A 16183-nucleotide genomic window follows, 5' to 3' on the forward strand; every position below is an offset into this window, starting at 1 on the left:
ACTGGGCCCGTTGTTGACATGCTGGCCTCATACCCCCACAGGCGCTGACAAATTATTAGCCAGCCCCTCTGTGCACAGTCAGGGCTGTTAGCTAGCCTGTTCCGGCCACAGAATGCTAATCTGCGCTCGGATCTTTGCCGAAAACGCTGGAGAAAGCGTCCAAAAGACAAGCACCTGTTGTTGTGTAATGGGAAAATGTTTAGCAAAACTGTTCCGGAAAAATCTGCCTCAAAAAGTCAAACAAATCTTGGAGTTCAAATCATCATGAAAGGTTGTGAAACTTAAGTTCAGTGAGCATCTGAAGGACTAATCACATTCATCTCATTAATCAGAGCTATGCAGCCATTAACAAGCACCAAACTGCCACTTGGGAGTATCACGGGCAGTTTTACTTGTTGCAAACAGTTTTTTCTTGTTGCCAAGAAAACCTTGTCTTGACAACACTGACGAAAACCCAACATTCGCTACATTTGCCACCAACCAAAGCATTTGCTCCTCAGTGAGATACACACTTTAAGTCATCAGCAGTACCCCATGGGTTGTTTATTTTTCTATCCTGAGGCTTATGGTAGGGCTTGACTGATAGTTGTGGGGGTTGGGAAAATAATTGCTTGTCATCACTTCACTTACTTCATAAAGTTGTTGTTTTTTTGTTTGTTTTTTTTTTTAGGTAAAAGCATAATACACTTCACGAACCTGTTTGAGCTGAAAAAAAAAAGTTTCAACTGCATTTGTCCATTCAACAAAACACAATACAAGCGACCACAGGGAAATGGCAAAGCCTTTAGCCAAATACACTAGTACGGTAAATAAAAAACTCCCTCCCAGCCATTCCCTTCCCTTCCCAAACACACACGGGGAGGGAATGGATTGGAGCAAAATGGTTTATTGTGACCTTCTTAGTGTTTTTAAACTATTACATCAAGAAGAAACATTTTCAATCAAAAATCAGACGAAATGATCTTCTTGTAAAACAACAAAACAAAAAGCAGGACAGTGACTCTGATGTTACTATTATTTGCTTTTGTGACACATCAAAAAGAAAGGCTCAGGGCTTCTGATGAAAAAATAATAATTTCTTGACAGAAGTACAACTAAGATATGCGTCACTGGCTTGCCGCACAGCTCAAATGTGGCTTTTTTTATTTTTTATTTGTCGGTGTCAATAAATAGAATATGAAAAATCAAATAATGCAAACAGGTGATTTTTTTTCTGTGATACAATGGATGGACTGGTTCAAAATAAATAATATATAAATAAATATATTAATAAAATAATAAAATAAATCTGGCAATAGGTGAATTTGCGAATGCCAAACAGTGAATATGTCGGTGTCCACTTACATTTTTTTCCCTATGTGAAGAAGCAATGCTTCCCATAAAATTACAACCAATTGGTTGTGAACCAGCTCCACATAATCGATTGTGTTCCACTCTATTGTGAAATGAAGTGCTACTCTTTAACTCATTCGCTCCCAAAGACGTTTTTAAACATCTTTTCAGACTTGGTCTAGAATCGGCTGGTACTGAATGAGTTAAACCAGTTCATATGGTTTAAGATTATGCTTCTAACAATCTCGAACACAGTCCCAACGCTTGCTTCGCACCTGCAAAGGGTTAAACAAAGCATCCCTCCACCTCCCCCTCCCAGCTGTAAAACTTGTTCTTCTTCGTGTCTTTTAGCCTGCGTGTGTGCATGTGTGCTTGGTGAGTGTGTTGCAACTTTGTGCACATATCCACATGTGCAGAGATGCCAACATGATATATGCACAACAGCCACAACATTCTGCACGACACGGTGAGATCTGATACAAAAAGCTGGATCAAATCTTCAAATTCAGTTAAAATTGGGTGAAAAATATGAGTCGCTCATCGTAATGTAGTACAGATGGACACCGCAACTCCATGGGTCCTTTTTCCACAACAACTACTACTATTTCTAAAAGATTTTTTGACTTAATAGATATTCAATTGCAAAAATCGACAAATGAAGTCTACTAGACTCGTGTCAGCATTTTCCAGGGCCGCACAATAACCTGCAGTCCAGGGAATGCTCTTCGTTGTCCTTGAAAGCCATTCTCAGTTAAAATAGGGATCAAGTAGTGTTGGAACTGATAGATGTGATCATATTCTAAGTGGTGATCTCTGGGCTTTGTGCAGTGGGAATTTTTATGGGGTAGTTGAAAAATATAAGGATAAGGGAATGGGAGAAGTGTTTTACTTTGCGCTCCAGCTCACAAGGACACTCGTGTTTTTGGGTAGGCCCTATATTACGAAATCCGACAATGCAGTCCATAGTCACATTCCACGTTACATTTTTACAATGCTAGTTGATCATGGTTTGACTGATTTAAAATATTATTTATTTATTTTTCTAATCATATTACATATATATATATATATATATATAAAATGCAATATTTTATTTGTAAAAAATCAATAAATATCATTTGGAAAAAAATGGACGAAGGAGTATTAAAGTCACCAAAAAAAGACTGTTCATCAAAGACTGCAGTCAGTCTTTGATGAACTGGATGCCGTCCATTTCAAGATGTGCAACTGAAAATAAAATAAAAGAGATTGGTTGCATGCTCATCGCATTGGCAACACAAATAAAAGAATGAGCATCACCCTTGAGCCCTCACAGCACCACAGTGATTAATTTGTCTGTCCTTGGACTTGTTCTCTTCGTGTTGCGCAACACTTGTTTGACCTGCACACATTGGTACAGTACAGGCATTAACTGTGACTTCCCGTTCGTAACTAAGATGTGGTGTCCTCACTCACCTTGCAACGCGCAACCCATCGAGGCATGAGTTCAGATTGTTGCGATAGCAAGGTGAGTAAGTATAACGAGATGGAACGTTAACACTGAAACAAAATACACAGCTGTGATATTACTTACTTAAATTACTTCGCCCTCCCCCACTTTTTTTTTTTTTTTTTACCCTTCCCAGACAGAACATATGCATTGCATCATCCAGGATGGGGCGAACAGATCCCCTTTATTGATGATACACTCACAGCACTTGAATTTCAAGTGATCATAAGTGCTCGAGCAGAGATAGACCTCGCTTTCAATCTGTCCTGTTTGACTCTGAAAGTGCCGGTTTTGAGTTACGTCCCAAAGTGAAATGATCATTATCATCTGTTCTTCTCTGCTCTGTGACTCATCGGGCAACTAATGCGTGATCTCACAGTTAGTCTGCTTTACTGCGGTGCTATTTTATTTATTTTCGATGATTACCTACTGCAGCCATTCATATGAGTCATTTCCCGCGGACGGTAAAATGAAACTAAAAACTGTGCACCATCAATAAAATGTGATTTTGAAACGTTGACGTGATGCAACGAGACAGGTCGTGTGTTGTGTGAGGTGCACGTTTCGTACAGGGCGATTTTAATGTGCTGTTTTCTGTTCCACAATGGGTTGCGAGAGGTTTTCTGGAAATGCTCCAGAGCAGTAGACAGAAGCCCCGAAAACAATGACATGTAGTGTGTATCCAGATGAGGGACTCCCTTAAAGGCGAAGTCTCATTTGAAGTGAGGCGGCCCCGGTTGTAAGCAGCTGTCAAAACATCCCCTGAGTGGGTGGCTGGATTTAAACAGTGAGAAATTGTTGTCAATGCCGAGGGTAACTCTTGGACGATGGAGGAGAGCGGCGCGAGCCAGCACTGTGGAATTTTACCAGGTCAAACCTTATGTAAGAACGACAACAGTCATAGGACGGAAGGGAAGTGTGGCGCAGTCAGATGGGTGTGATGTGATGATACCTTGTTCCCCCGGATGATATTTCTTGACGGAAATAATGAGTTGTCATTTATTGTATCTTGTGTCTAAGGTGTTGGCATGTCTTCTGTGTTCCCTCTTTTTGTACATTGAATATTTTTGATTTATTTTGTTGTTGCTTGCATGGCTGTCAAATACGTGAGTCACACTTCAAGCCTGCCGGTAATCGGATGATTTGATGTGCCTTATAAATCAGATGCATGAGTCAATAATTGCTTCTTCCTGTGGACTGACAGAGATCAGCATCTGCTGCGCACATCACACGAGGACGGACCGTCTGTTTATAGAAACATACCAGCTGCTGCGGTCCTGCCCTCGGGGTGTCTGTCCTCCTAAGCACAGGTTAGGAGCTGTCGCAGCCCGCATGCCTAGTCATCTCAGGCAAATCTGTCTCCAGTCTCCTGTCCTCTTCGTGCCTCACAAAGCCAACATAAATACATGCTTTCACGTACACCGTTTCATCCTTTCGAAGTGAGTTTGTCAAAGCCAGTAATTTCAGTTGCAATTTTTTGTATTTGGTCTGTTCCGCTGCCCGAGTGCATTGTCTTGTATTGTCTGGGTTCATTTAAGACAACCAATTGGCGATCCCTTTTCTATTCAACTTATTCACACGGAAGCTGGAAATGATTGTCATTGAAGACTCAGAATCCGGGGTCTCAAACTCAATTTATGTGGTGGCCGCTGGAGATAGACTCTGGGTTGCATAATATTCCATAATAAAGGGGTTGCATTATTTAAAAAAAAAAGTACAACTAATTTAATCTTCTCAATGTTCATCAATAACAGTTCAGAACATTAACGGTTCTTCAGAAAATAAACAAGATTGCTGACCCGGCCCACCCATGCGTCTCCCTGTTACTTTGCATACTCTTCAGCATGTCTAGTTGAGCACCGCTACTTTTTTGTGCATTCAAAACATGTTGGTGTATGTATGGTGATGAAAATGCCCCTTATTATGAGGTTTGAGTGCTGACGTGGCAACCATATCCAGAAAATATGGCGACGGTGGTGTCATCAATGATATAGAAATTGGAGCCATGAACCTTCAAACAGTAGCAAGAGGTTGACACATAACGTAGGCTAGGCTATGTCCATCCGTCCATCCGTTTTCTGAAGCGCTTTATCCTCACAAGGGTCACGGGGCATGCTGGAGCTTACCCCAGCTGTCTTCGGGCAGTAGGCGGGGGACACCCTGAACTGGTTGCCAGCCAATCGCAGGGCACACAGAGACGGACAACCATCTGCGCTCACACTCACACCTAGCTACAATTTGGAATGTTCAATCGGCCTGCCATGCATGTTTTTGGAATGTGGGAGGAAACCGGAGGACCCGGAGAGAACCCACGCAAGCACGAGGAGAACATGCAAACTCCACATAGGAAGGCCGGAGCCGGGATCGAACCCACAACCTCTGCACTGTGAGGTCGACGCGCTAACCACTGGACTACCGGCCCGCCGGCTAGGCTATGTAGTCAGGTTAAAGGAAAAAGTACAATTCCACAGAAAAGCTTCCAAACATAGACTTTGATAATCCCACTGAACTTTTAGTTGTCATTTCTTCCTCTTCATTAAGAGTCACACGTTTTGTTCCTCTCGGGCAGGGGTGGGCAACTCGGGTCCTCGGGGGCTGCTTTCTTGCATGTTTTAGATGGCTCTCTCTTCCAACACACCAGATTCAAATGATCAGAATTGTGATCAGGCTTTTGAAGAGCTTGCTGATGCCCCCATGACCCGACGCCTGATAAGATGAAGGAAATGCCTCAATGGATTGACAGATGAATGGCTTGCTTGATAGATCCTGGTCATGGTCCTGAATGATTGCGGTGGCTAACAAACTAATGTGTCTTTATTAATGCACGTTACTGAATTAGTGGTTACATAAATATGATTTATTAAATATTAAAATTTAGGCCTGTGGCCCGTTTCTCCTTTTTCTATTTTTGATCAGAGTCAATCATTTAAATCTGAAAAATCAGGCAATAGAAATAAAACACATACAACTAAATAATCTGTGATATTCTCGTGTCATTTGTGACTGCCAATTGAAAACCGAAAGAACAATTCATATATGGATGGAATTTAACTCACAATTTTGGCAAAATGTATGCATCGTATCCATTTCTCAGACTGTGCCTTTCACAAAGACTCGAGCTAGATGGAATTATTACCACAACTGTGTGCACTCCCACAATACTGACACGGAATCCCGCAATCAGATCATTAGATTAGATGTCTGATATGTGCCAGCGCCTCATGTGACGTGCAAAATGCCTGTAAGGCGGCAACAATTGCTCTCAACATGACAGGGTGGAAGAAATGAGAGTAGAGTGTCAGGTTTTTTTTTCACACTGCACTTGGTTTTCATGGTGCTCGCAGTAGGGCGGTGTGCAGGAAGTCGCAAGGATGAAGGCAGCCTGGCGCAAGCACGTCTATATTTGGCTCTGGTTGCTAAGCTACCAAACAAGTAGTAGCCTGGCGCCTTTACCCGCTGATCTGTAGGTAAAGTTGGAAAGCTGTACAATTTATTTTGTTAAAAGTCCTAAAATCCAACATCTCTTACACTTGAAACAAACTCGGTACATTCAGTGTGGTGGAGATATTCCTTCATTGCTGTGCCTAATTTATCATGTGACGGTACGTCATTTTACTTTGTGTGCATTTGTCAGTGTCTCAAAGCTTGTTATTGTTTCGTCCATTTTCTGCAAGTTGTTTGCAGTACAAAATCTCTTTGCCGTTGTCACTCTGAAATCACTCCGCCACCACATCTCCGATTGGATGCTGTGTCTGTCATCACACTGAGCAGCTTTCCGAAATGAACATTGATCATTTACTGCACGTTTTCCATTGTGAACCTTGCACGCAGCACCTACACGATGAATGGATTGTTTGACGTTGCATTGCGCGCTACTAAGTGCAGTGTGAAAAGGCCTTTACATTTGACATGCCTGTCCAAGCTTTTTCCTAGTGTACTCCGTTTCACACAGGCAGCCTGGTGCTACTATTTCGTGAAAAAAAAAAAAAAAAGCTTGCTTAAGGGGGCAATCAACCACAACATTTTCTTGACAATAAGTTCCATGTAGGCCTACATATCGAAACACGGCGTTCTGATTGATCTCATATTTGTGGAAAGTGAGTTAAGCAGGAAAATCCACCTGTTATTTGTCCGTCATAGGGAGCAGTTATTTTTCCAGTTGCTGTCCCCTGAAAATGACATCACAGTTGCTCAGGGCTTAGGTAACAACCAATCATGGTTCAGCTTCGGAAAACAGGTGAAACCCGATGAGGACGTTACAAATACTGTTTTCTGGAATTTTTAGGGGGGAATGAAAAAACTCTCCAAACCGTCCATGCAACTTGAAAAGTGTTAAGTTCTGATGCTGCTTCCAGAAGGAAGATCCCCATCTCGATTCACGCATGGGCTGCTCTTGATGCCTGAGTTTGGGGCCTTTCTGTGTGCAATTTGCATGTTCTGTCAATGCCTGCATGGGTTTTCTCATGGTACTCCTTTTTCCCCCAAAAGTGTGCATGTGAAGTTTAATTCCCAGGCAGCTTGATCGCCCCGGGTGCTGACACAAGATCTGGCTTTTTTCTACCCATGGAGGTTCAATGGGTTAAATGTTGAAAGTAAATGACTGTAACATGTACATGTGACAAAATAAAGAATGGTGATCGTGAATAGTGAACTGAGTGGGAAATTATCCTCTTTACACTACCTATAGGCCACCCTCCGAAGCAAAGTCAAAGATCACAGTTGCTCAGGGCTTAGGTAACAACCAATCATGGTTCAGCTTCGGAAAACAGGTGAAACCCGATGAGGACGTTACAAATACTGTTTTCTGGAATTTTTAGGGGGGAATGAAAAAACTCTCCAAACCGTCCATGCAACTTGAAAAGTGTTAAGTTCTGATGCTGCTTCCAGAAGGAAGATCCCCATCTCGATTCACGCATGGGCTGCTCTTGATGCCTGAGTTTGGGGCCTTTCTGTGTGCAATTTGCATGTTCTGTCAATGCCTGCATGGGTTTTCTCATGGTACTCCTTTTTCCCCCAAAAGTGTGCATGTGAAGTTTAATTCCCAGGCAGCTTGATCGCCCCGGGTGCTGACACAAGATCTGGCTTTTTTCTACCCATGGAGGTTCAATGGGTTAAATGTTGAAAGTAAATGACTGTAACATGTACATGTGACAAAATAAAGAATGGTGATCGTGAATAGTGAACTGAGTGGGAAATTATCCTCTTTACACTACCTATAGGCCACCCTCCGAAGCAAAGTCAAAGAACAAGCCATACATGCAGCATATATAACCAGCCTTGTTCTGTTTGCTGCCAATGTCTGCTTGTAAACAGAAAATAGCACGGTACATCCAGAACAGAAAGATCCTTCTCTGATGAAACCCGGTCAGCTGCGTTACGGTACTGCTGGCACGAGTCTCCGTGTTGCTCAATGGAACAGCACTGTCACTTGACTATAAAAATCTTCAAACACGGAGAAGTGGGCTTCTGTTGACTTAGCTTTTTTTTTCTTCACAACTGCTACCCAGTACCACACACATCTGAAAGTAATAAGCTCAAACATGGGTCTCGTAATTTATTCAGAAAGATGACTCATTTTGTGCTGTTGAGACGGAGGTTTTGCGTCACTCTGGTGATCTTACAGGAAAATCCACATTGCATTACTCTAGGCAGGCGACAATACGAGTCATCGCCACGATTACACATTGGTAATAGCCCTCAGCATGACAGCCTGAGTACAGGTTGGTGTTGGGCAAAAACTTCTTTGCATTGGACTGTCTCTGAAGACCCTTGAGTCCATAAACAGTGACACATTTAAGAAGAATTTTCTCAATCTCCACAGTTTGTTTATCTTATCCAAAGACCCACATGTAACTCTCTGTTTCTTTACTATGGTACTTGATATGACCATTATCAGTCGCCCTTATCCTCAGCCATAAGAATCACAAACTGTAATTGCATCTGCTATCACCTCCCATGAGGAATGAGCGTTCATATCTAAGGCAGCTCCAAATCTGTCACCGTGTAAACCAGTGGTGCCCAAATCCGGTACACGACAGCCCCTACCCAGACTGTTTTATATATCTCCCTCTTCTAACACACCTAATTCAAATGGTCAAGAGCCTTATCAGGCTTCTGCAGAGCTTGTTGATGTCCTGATCATTTGAATCAGTTGTGTTGGAGGAGGGAGACATCTAAAACAGACCGGACAGGGTCTCTTGAGGACCGGACTTGGGCACCCCTGTTGTAAACCGGGAACCCTCACTGCAAACCCTCCAACTGTCTTTCGTGTCTTGAATAATAGCTTGCACATCTTTCGATTTACAGCAGGCTTGCGTGTCAAGATGCATGCTGTGTCATTGCTATAAACCTAAAAAAAATGGGGAAGGGGGAGGTGTTAAGAGTCCATGCTTCAATTGCAAAACACCTGTATCTGACTCATGCAGGGTTAATCACACGCACCTAACAGTGTGGTCCTGCTTAACACTAAGGGACAAAATATGCAGGCAAACTGCATGATTTTACGACACCGGTGTCTTTTGTCCGTACTATTGGCTCCACCAAATGTTTTCATTGGTCTTTGCAGAGTTTTGCGAAAACTACACAATTTCCGTGAAACGTTTTGAAATCTTTGCCACCAAGAAAGAACCCGTTAAATTGGTATGGATTTGGACGAAAAGAGAAAACTTTGACTTGATAAATTTCCGAATCTCTGAGACTGAACTTGGTTTCTGAATACAGTATGCACTGAGCAGCCTGGTATTAACAAGTTCAACTGTTCTATTTCAGTTTTTTTTCTAAGTGAAAATACTTCGCATAGGCATTGCAACTCTAGATGACTAACTTGAGAGGACTTTAATATTAATGGTTTAGGCAAGGCTTACAGTAAACTTACACTAAAACGATCAGAAAATGTTTATATTAGCACATGCTTTTCTGGCAAGTTCTGGCTTCTTATCCATCCATCCATCCATCCATCTTTTTCCGCTTATCTGGGTTCGGGTCGCAGACTTTCCTCTCCCCAGCCACTTCGTCCAGCTCTTTCGGGTGAATCCCAAGGCGTTCCAAGGCCAGCTGGGGGACATAGTCTCTCAAGTATAGCCTGGGTCATCCCCAGGGCCTCCTGCCAGTGGGACATGACCAGGAAGGCATCCAGGAGGAATCCTAACCAGATGCCCGAGCCACCTCATTTGGCTCCTCTCAATGCTCGCAGCTTGGTGAGGGAAGGAATTTAGTTCCTTCTTCACCATGACAGAAATAAAGAGCTGCATCGCTCCCCCTGTCGATCTCCCGCTCCATCCTTCCTTCACTCATGAACAAGAGTCCAAGATATTCGAACTCCTCCACTTGGGGCAGAATCTCATCTTCGACCTGGAGAGAGCATTGCACCCTTTTCTGAGTGAGGACTATGGCCTATGATTTGGAGGTGGTGGTTTCTTATGACTTGGCATTTATTGCCTTTGTCACTTAACAAATTAATTTGTAGCGTCTACAATAGCGGTAAAGTGAATCCCAAGTCACCACTGCAGGGGGAGCCCCAGAGCAAAACCAGACAAAAGGATGCTTCTTCATGTTACTTTAATAGTCTAGTGAGTTTTGTTGTTAATTGATTTAATACAGCCAATTTTGTCCATTGTATTCACGCGATGAGTAATTAGTTTGGCCGAGTTACCAGTCGAGTTTGGTGACGCAACATCCACATTGATTGAGGCTAGTTGTTTGACATGGGCTTGGTGTGCCTTCACCTTAAAGCGACCTGTGTAAGGATACCAATTTGCTCTGGGCGAAAAAGCAATATCCACTTCCTCTTTTGTTTGTGGAGTGCCACATCCGTTTCCTGTGTGAATCGGATTCCGATGTTAAATGGGTTAAAATCATACTAGTTTACTTTGTAAAAATGAGGCTTGGGGTCAATACCAGTCAAGATGTCATGGTGACGTCATCATGCAATAGCCAGAGGGGTATAAGCAACTTTTCTAATGATGAAGTTAACATGTGTTACTTCAGCATGTATGTGGAGATGGTGTCAACTGCGCTCTTCCTTGACAGACCGGTTTGGGGCTCAGTCTGTGAGTGAATAGATGACGGCCCTTGGTGGTTGGCAGCTCAGCATCCAGACATGCAATAGCAGCTGCATGGGGATATGCTATACTGACTGTCATGCATTTTACATTTCACACAGGGTCTCTCTCGCTTGCTCTGGTTTTCTGAGACGAGAGCTCTTCCTCTCATGTTGCCCAAGCTCGTATTTCCATTGGCCCTTGTGTTTGCGTGTTGAATAAAATCAATTCAAACCTCATATATTTTGTTAGGAGCAATAAAAATAAAGTGTTACAGGAAGAAGGTGCACTAAGCAATCGGGTTCCGTACACATGATGAGTAAGGCTGAGTGACAAATGCCATTATGGGAAGCAGTCATTGCGGTTCATGAGATGGTAAAAGCGCAACACACCTGGATAGTGCACACTGCGATGGGGAGAAGCAGATTTAAGAGGAGATGCATATACTGTGTGTGCGTTTGTGCGTGCAGAGGGGTGCGTGTGCTGAGGGTAAAGTGGATGGGTGACTCCACTGGAATGTGGCGCTGAGTCAGTCCGCCTGTAAGCCACGGCCATGTTTGCTCTGTGGACTTATTCACACTCGGCGACCCAGTCTGAGGGTGGGGGTGGGGGGGGGGGGGAAATGTTGGAGGAGGGAGACATCTAAAACAGACCGGACAGGGTCTCTTGAGGACCGGACTTGGGCACCCCTGTTGTAAACCGGGAACCCTCACTGCAAACCCTCCAACTGTCTTTCGTGTCTTGAATAATAGCTTGCACATCTTTCGATTTACAGCAGGCTTGCGTGTCAAGATGCATGCTGTGTCATTGCTATAAACCTAAAAAAAATGGGGAAGGGGGAGGTGTTAAGAGTCCATGCTTCAATTGCAAAACACCTGTATCTGACTCATGCAGGGTTAATCACACGCACCTAACAGTGTGGTCCTGCTTAACACTAAGGGACAAAATATGCAGGCAAACTGCATGATTTTACGACACCGGTGTCTTTTGTCCGTACTATTGGCTCCACCAAATGTTTTCATTGGTCTTTGCAGAGTTTTGCGAAAACTACACAATTTCCGTGAAACGTTTTGAAATCTTTGCCACCAAGAAAGAACCCGTTAAATTGGTATGGATTTGGACGAAAAGAGAAAACTTTGACTTGATAAATTTCCGAATCTCTGAGACTGAACTTGGTTTCTGAATACAGTATGCACTGAGCAGCCTGGTATTAACAAGTTCAACTGTTCTATTTCAGTTTTTTTTCTAAGTGAAAATACTTCGCATAGGCATTGCAACTCTAGATGACTAACTTGAGAGGACTTTAATATTAATGGTTTAGGCAAGGCTTACAGTAAACTTACACTAAAACGATCAGAAAATGTTTATATTAGCACATGCTTTTCTGGCAAGTTCTGGCTTCTTATCCATCCATCCATCCATCCATCTTTTTCCGCTTATCTGGGTTCGGGTCGCAGACTTTCCTCTCCCCAGCCACTTCGTCCAGCTCTTTCGGGTGAATCCCAAGGCGTTCCAAGGCCAGCTGGGGGACATAGTCTCTCAAGTATAGCCTGGGTCATCCCCAGGGCCTCCTGCCAGTGGGACATGACCAGGAAGGCATCCAGGAGGAATCCTAACCAGATGCCCGAGCCACCTCATTTGGCTCCTCTCAATGCTCGCAGCTTGGTGAGGGAAGGAATTTAGTTCCTTCTTCACCATGACAGAAATAAAGAGCTGCATCGCTCCACCTGTCGATCTCCCGCTCCATCCTTCCTTCACTCATGAACAAGAGTCCAAGATATTCGAACTCCTCCACTTGGGGCAGAATCTCATCTTCGACCTGGAGAGAGCATTGCACCCTTTTCTGAGTGAGGACTATGGCCTATGATTTGGAGGTGGTGGTTTCTTATGACTTGGCATTTATTGCCTTTGTCACTTAACAAATTAATTTGTAGCGTCTACAATAGCGGTAAAGTGAATCCCAAGTCACCACTGCAGGGGGAGCCCCAGAGCAAAACCAGACAAAAGGATGCTTCTTCATGTTACTTTAATAGTCTAGTGAGTTTTGTTGTTAATTGATTTAATACAGCCAATTTTGTCCATTGTATTCACGCGATGAGTAATTAGTTTGGCCGAGTTACCAGTCGAGTTTGGTGACGCAACATCCACATTGATTGAGGCTAGTTGTTTGACATGGGCTTGGTGTGCCTTCACCTTAAAGCGACCTGTGTAAGGATACCAATTTGCTCTGGGCGAAAAAGCAATATCCACTTCCTCTTTTGTTTGTGGAGTGCCACATCCGTTTCCTGTGTGAATCGGATTCCGATGTTAAATGGGTTAAAATCATACTAGTTTACTTTGTAAAAATGAGGCTTGGGGTCAATACCAGTCAAGATGTCATGGTGACGTCATCATGCAATAGCCAGAGGGGTATAAGCAACTTTTCTAATGATGAAGTTAACATGTGTTACTTCAGCATGTATGTGGAGATGGTGTCAACTGCGCTCTTCCTTGACAGACCGGTTTGGGGCTCAGTCTGTGAGTGAATAGATGACGGCCCTTGGTGGTTGGCAGCTCAGCATCCAGACATGCAATAGCAGCTGCATGGGGATATGCTATACTGACTGTCATGCATTTTACATTTCACACAGGGTCTCTCTCGCTTGCTCTGGTTTTCTGAGACGAGAGCTCTTCCTCTCATGTTGCCCAAGCTCGTATTTCCATTGGCCCTTGTGTTTGCGTGTTGAATAAAATCAATTCAAACCTCATATATTTTGTTAGGAGCAATAAAAATAAAGTGTTACAGGAAGAAGGTGCACTAAGCAATCGGGTTCCGTACACATGATGAGTAAGGCTGAGTGACAAATGCCATTATGGGAAGCAGTCATTGCGGTTCATGAGATGGTAAAAGCGCAACACACCTGGATAGTGCACACTGCGATGGGGAGAAGCAGATTTAAGAGGAGATGCATATACTGTGTGTGCGTTTGTGCGTGCAGAGGGGTGCGTGTGCTGAGGGTAAAGTGGATGGGTGACTCCACTGGAATGTGGCGCTGAGTCAGTCCGCCTGTAAGCCACGGCCATGTTTGCTCTGTGGACTTATTCACACTCGGCGACCCAGTCTGAGGGTGGGGGTGGGGGGGGGGGCAATAGCCTCAAGCTGGATTTCCGGCAAGACCCTCAGAATTTCAGGGAATAGAACTCCAGGAAATTCATGGCCCACGCATCATGCCCTTGCTTTCGGATACTTTGTCCAATTTGCATAATTTGTGTGGAGCTTTTTGATAGACATTTGTGAGCTGGGTCAGGGGTGTGCCCCACCCAAAACCTGTTGGAATAGGCGCCATTTTAGCAGCGGATAGCATAAGGACAATTTATTCGGCATCATCAATGCCCATTCATAACAATTAGCATATCAAGATGGTGGGATGATATTGTAGCGGTGGTCACACCACGCACTTCTCCACGTGCTTGTAAATAGTTGTATGAAGCTAAAAGTTGCTCTTTATTTTCCTTGTCATCAGTGTTTGTGTTGTCTCTGAGATGGAAGAAAAGGAACAGAGAATCAAGGGATGAAAAGGAACATTGTTGATGAAAGGGTAGGAGTGCCATATCAGCTTGAAGGTTGGCTTAGGCAGGCAGACAGTGTGTTGGATGACTGGGCGGAAGCTGTGGTCGACAGCAGCTCCTGAATGAATGTGCATTGTGTTACCGCTTGTGAGAATAAAGCAACTAAAGAGCATCTGCAAAACCTGTCGTCCTTTTAATGGAAATGAGGACATTACGATATGCTTAATGTTGACTGCTGGCTAACACCTTAATTTAATGAAAAATCTGTCCATTTCTTTTGAATCCAATAAGAATGGAGGATAATATGGCTTTGGTCACTTGGAAGCTAAGGCAACTCGCAATTGTCTGCGTCTTTGGGATTTTTATCCGGAAGAACTCCAATCTACTCAGAAAGTGGTCGGATTGACAGTTACAGACATTAAAGCTGTTCATCATTTACGAATTTACAAATGTGTGTGGTCAAAACCAAGTTGGGCTGAGAAACAAACTTTGACTGAGGTGTGAAATGAAATGATAGCCCAGTGTTTTTCAAACTTTTTTGAGCCAAGGCACACTTCTTTCATTGAAAAAAAATCTCGCGGCACACCACTAGCTGAAAATGTGAACCCCCCCCCCCCGCTTATTTTAACAATTAACGTGTTATATTGTTACTATAACCGTTTTTAACATTGAAGAATGACGTTATAACAGCTTGAATTGGAATCATCTTTCATATTTATCGTTTCACCGTCGTCCTGCATTTATGCGTCACAAATTCGCTTGTCTCTCGTTGAAACACAAGGCAATTGGCTAGCTGTTGCTGCTCCCTAGCGGTATGGGAGGGTACTACATGATTACTTTCTGGGCGAAAGACCGCAAAGGCACACAAATTGGATATTTTCCCGCAGCACACCTGACAATGTCATGCGGCACACCAGTGTGCCGCGGCACACGGGTTGAAAAACACTGTGATAGCCAATCCGGAAGCAGCTTGAAGCTCGGGCTGTTTCTGACATCACAAGAGAAGCATGGTCGTGTTGAGTATATAACCACCATAATAAAAATAACAATGAGGATTGCAACCGCAATTGAGTTAGCATTCAAACTCACATTTGGCCAACATTCTTCAATTTCTTCGACGACTATGCTTTCTTCTTTGTGTTTACCCGCAATTTAGGTGCAATGTGATGCCATGCTGCCTTTTAGAGGTCAGTATTGGTGCTGCAACAGATGGTTTGGTGAAGGTGACTTAATTGTTGGCAGAGTTATGGTCATCTGTGTGGTGTGCTGTGTTAGTCATCTCAACTACACCACGCACTAAAAGAAAAATAAAAACACATACTGCTTTTTCCATCATGTAAAAATTGCTGCACACAACCCATGATTGAGTCACAAATTAAGAAGTAAAACAGCCATCAACCATGACAGTTAACCAAATCAGAATACACATTCTGAATTGGATTCGCTTTGGGCATTTTTTTAAAAACGTGACAGACCGTTAGGTTAGCATTCAATAGTTATCACATCCATATGTCATATGAGAATATGACGATCCGCAAATGATCCTGGAGGACCCCACCATCAAGCCTCAAACATACAAACGTGTCAGCGGTGTTCACTTCCCAGCCACCCAGCGCTGCTGAAAGTACGTGTGTAGACAGCCACGTTAATCACACGCCTGTATAACACATCCCTTTTTGGCTCTATATTTCATGTGTGAGTGCGCCTCTATCTGTAGGCAGTGCAGAACACCCCCGACACGAGTACACACACACACACACACACACACACACAC

Source organism: Hippocampus comes, unplaced genomic scaffold (genome assembly GCF_001891065.2).
Source record: "Hippocampus comes isolate QL1 unplaced genomic scaffold, H_comes_QL1_v1.1 scaffold137, whole genome shotgun sequence".
Taxonomy (NCBI): Eukaryota; Metazoa; Chordata; class Actinopteri; order Syngnathiformes; family Syngnathidae; genus Hippocampus; species Hippocampus comes.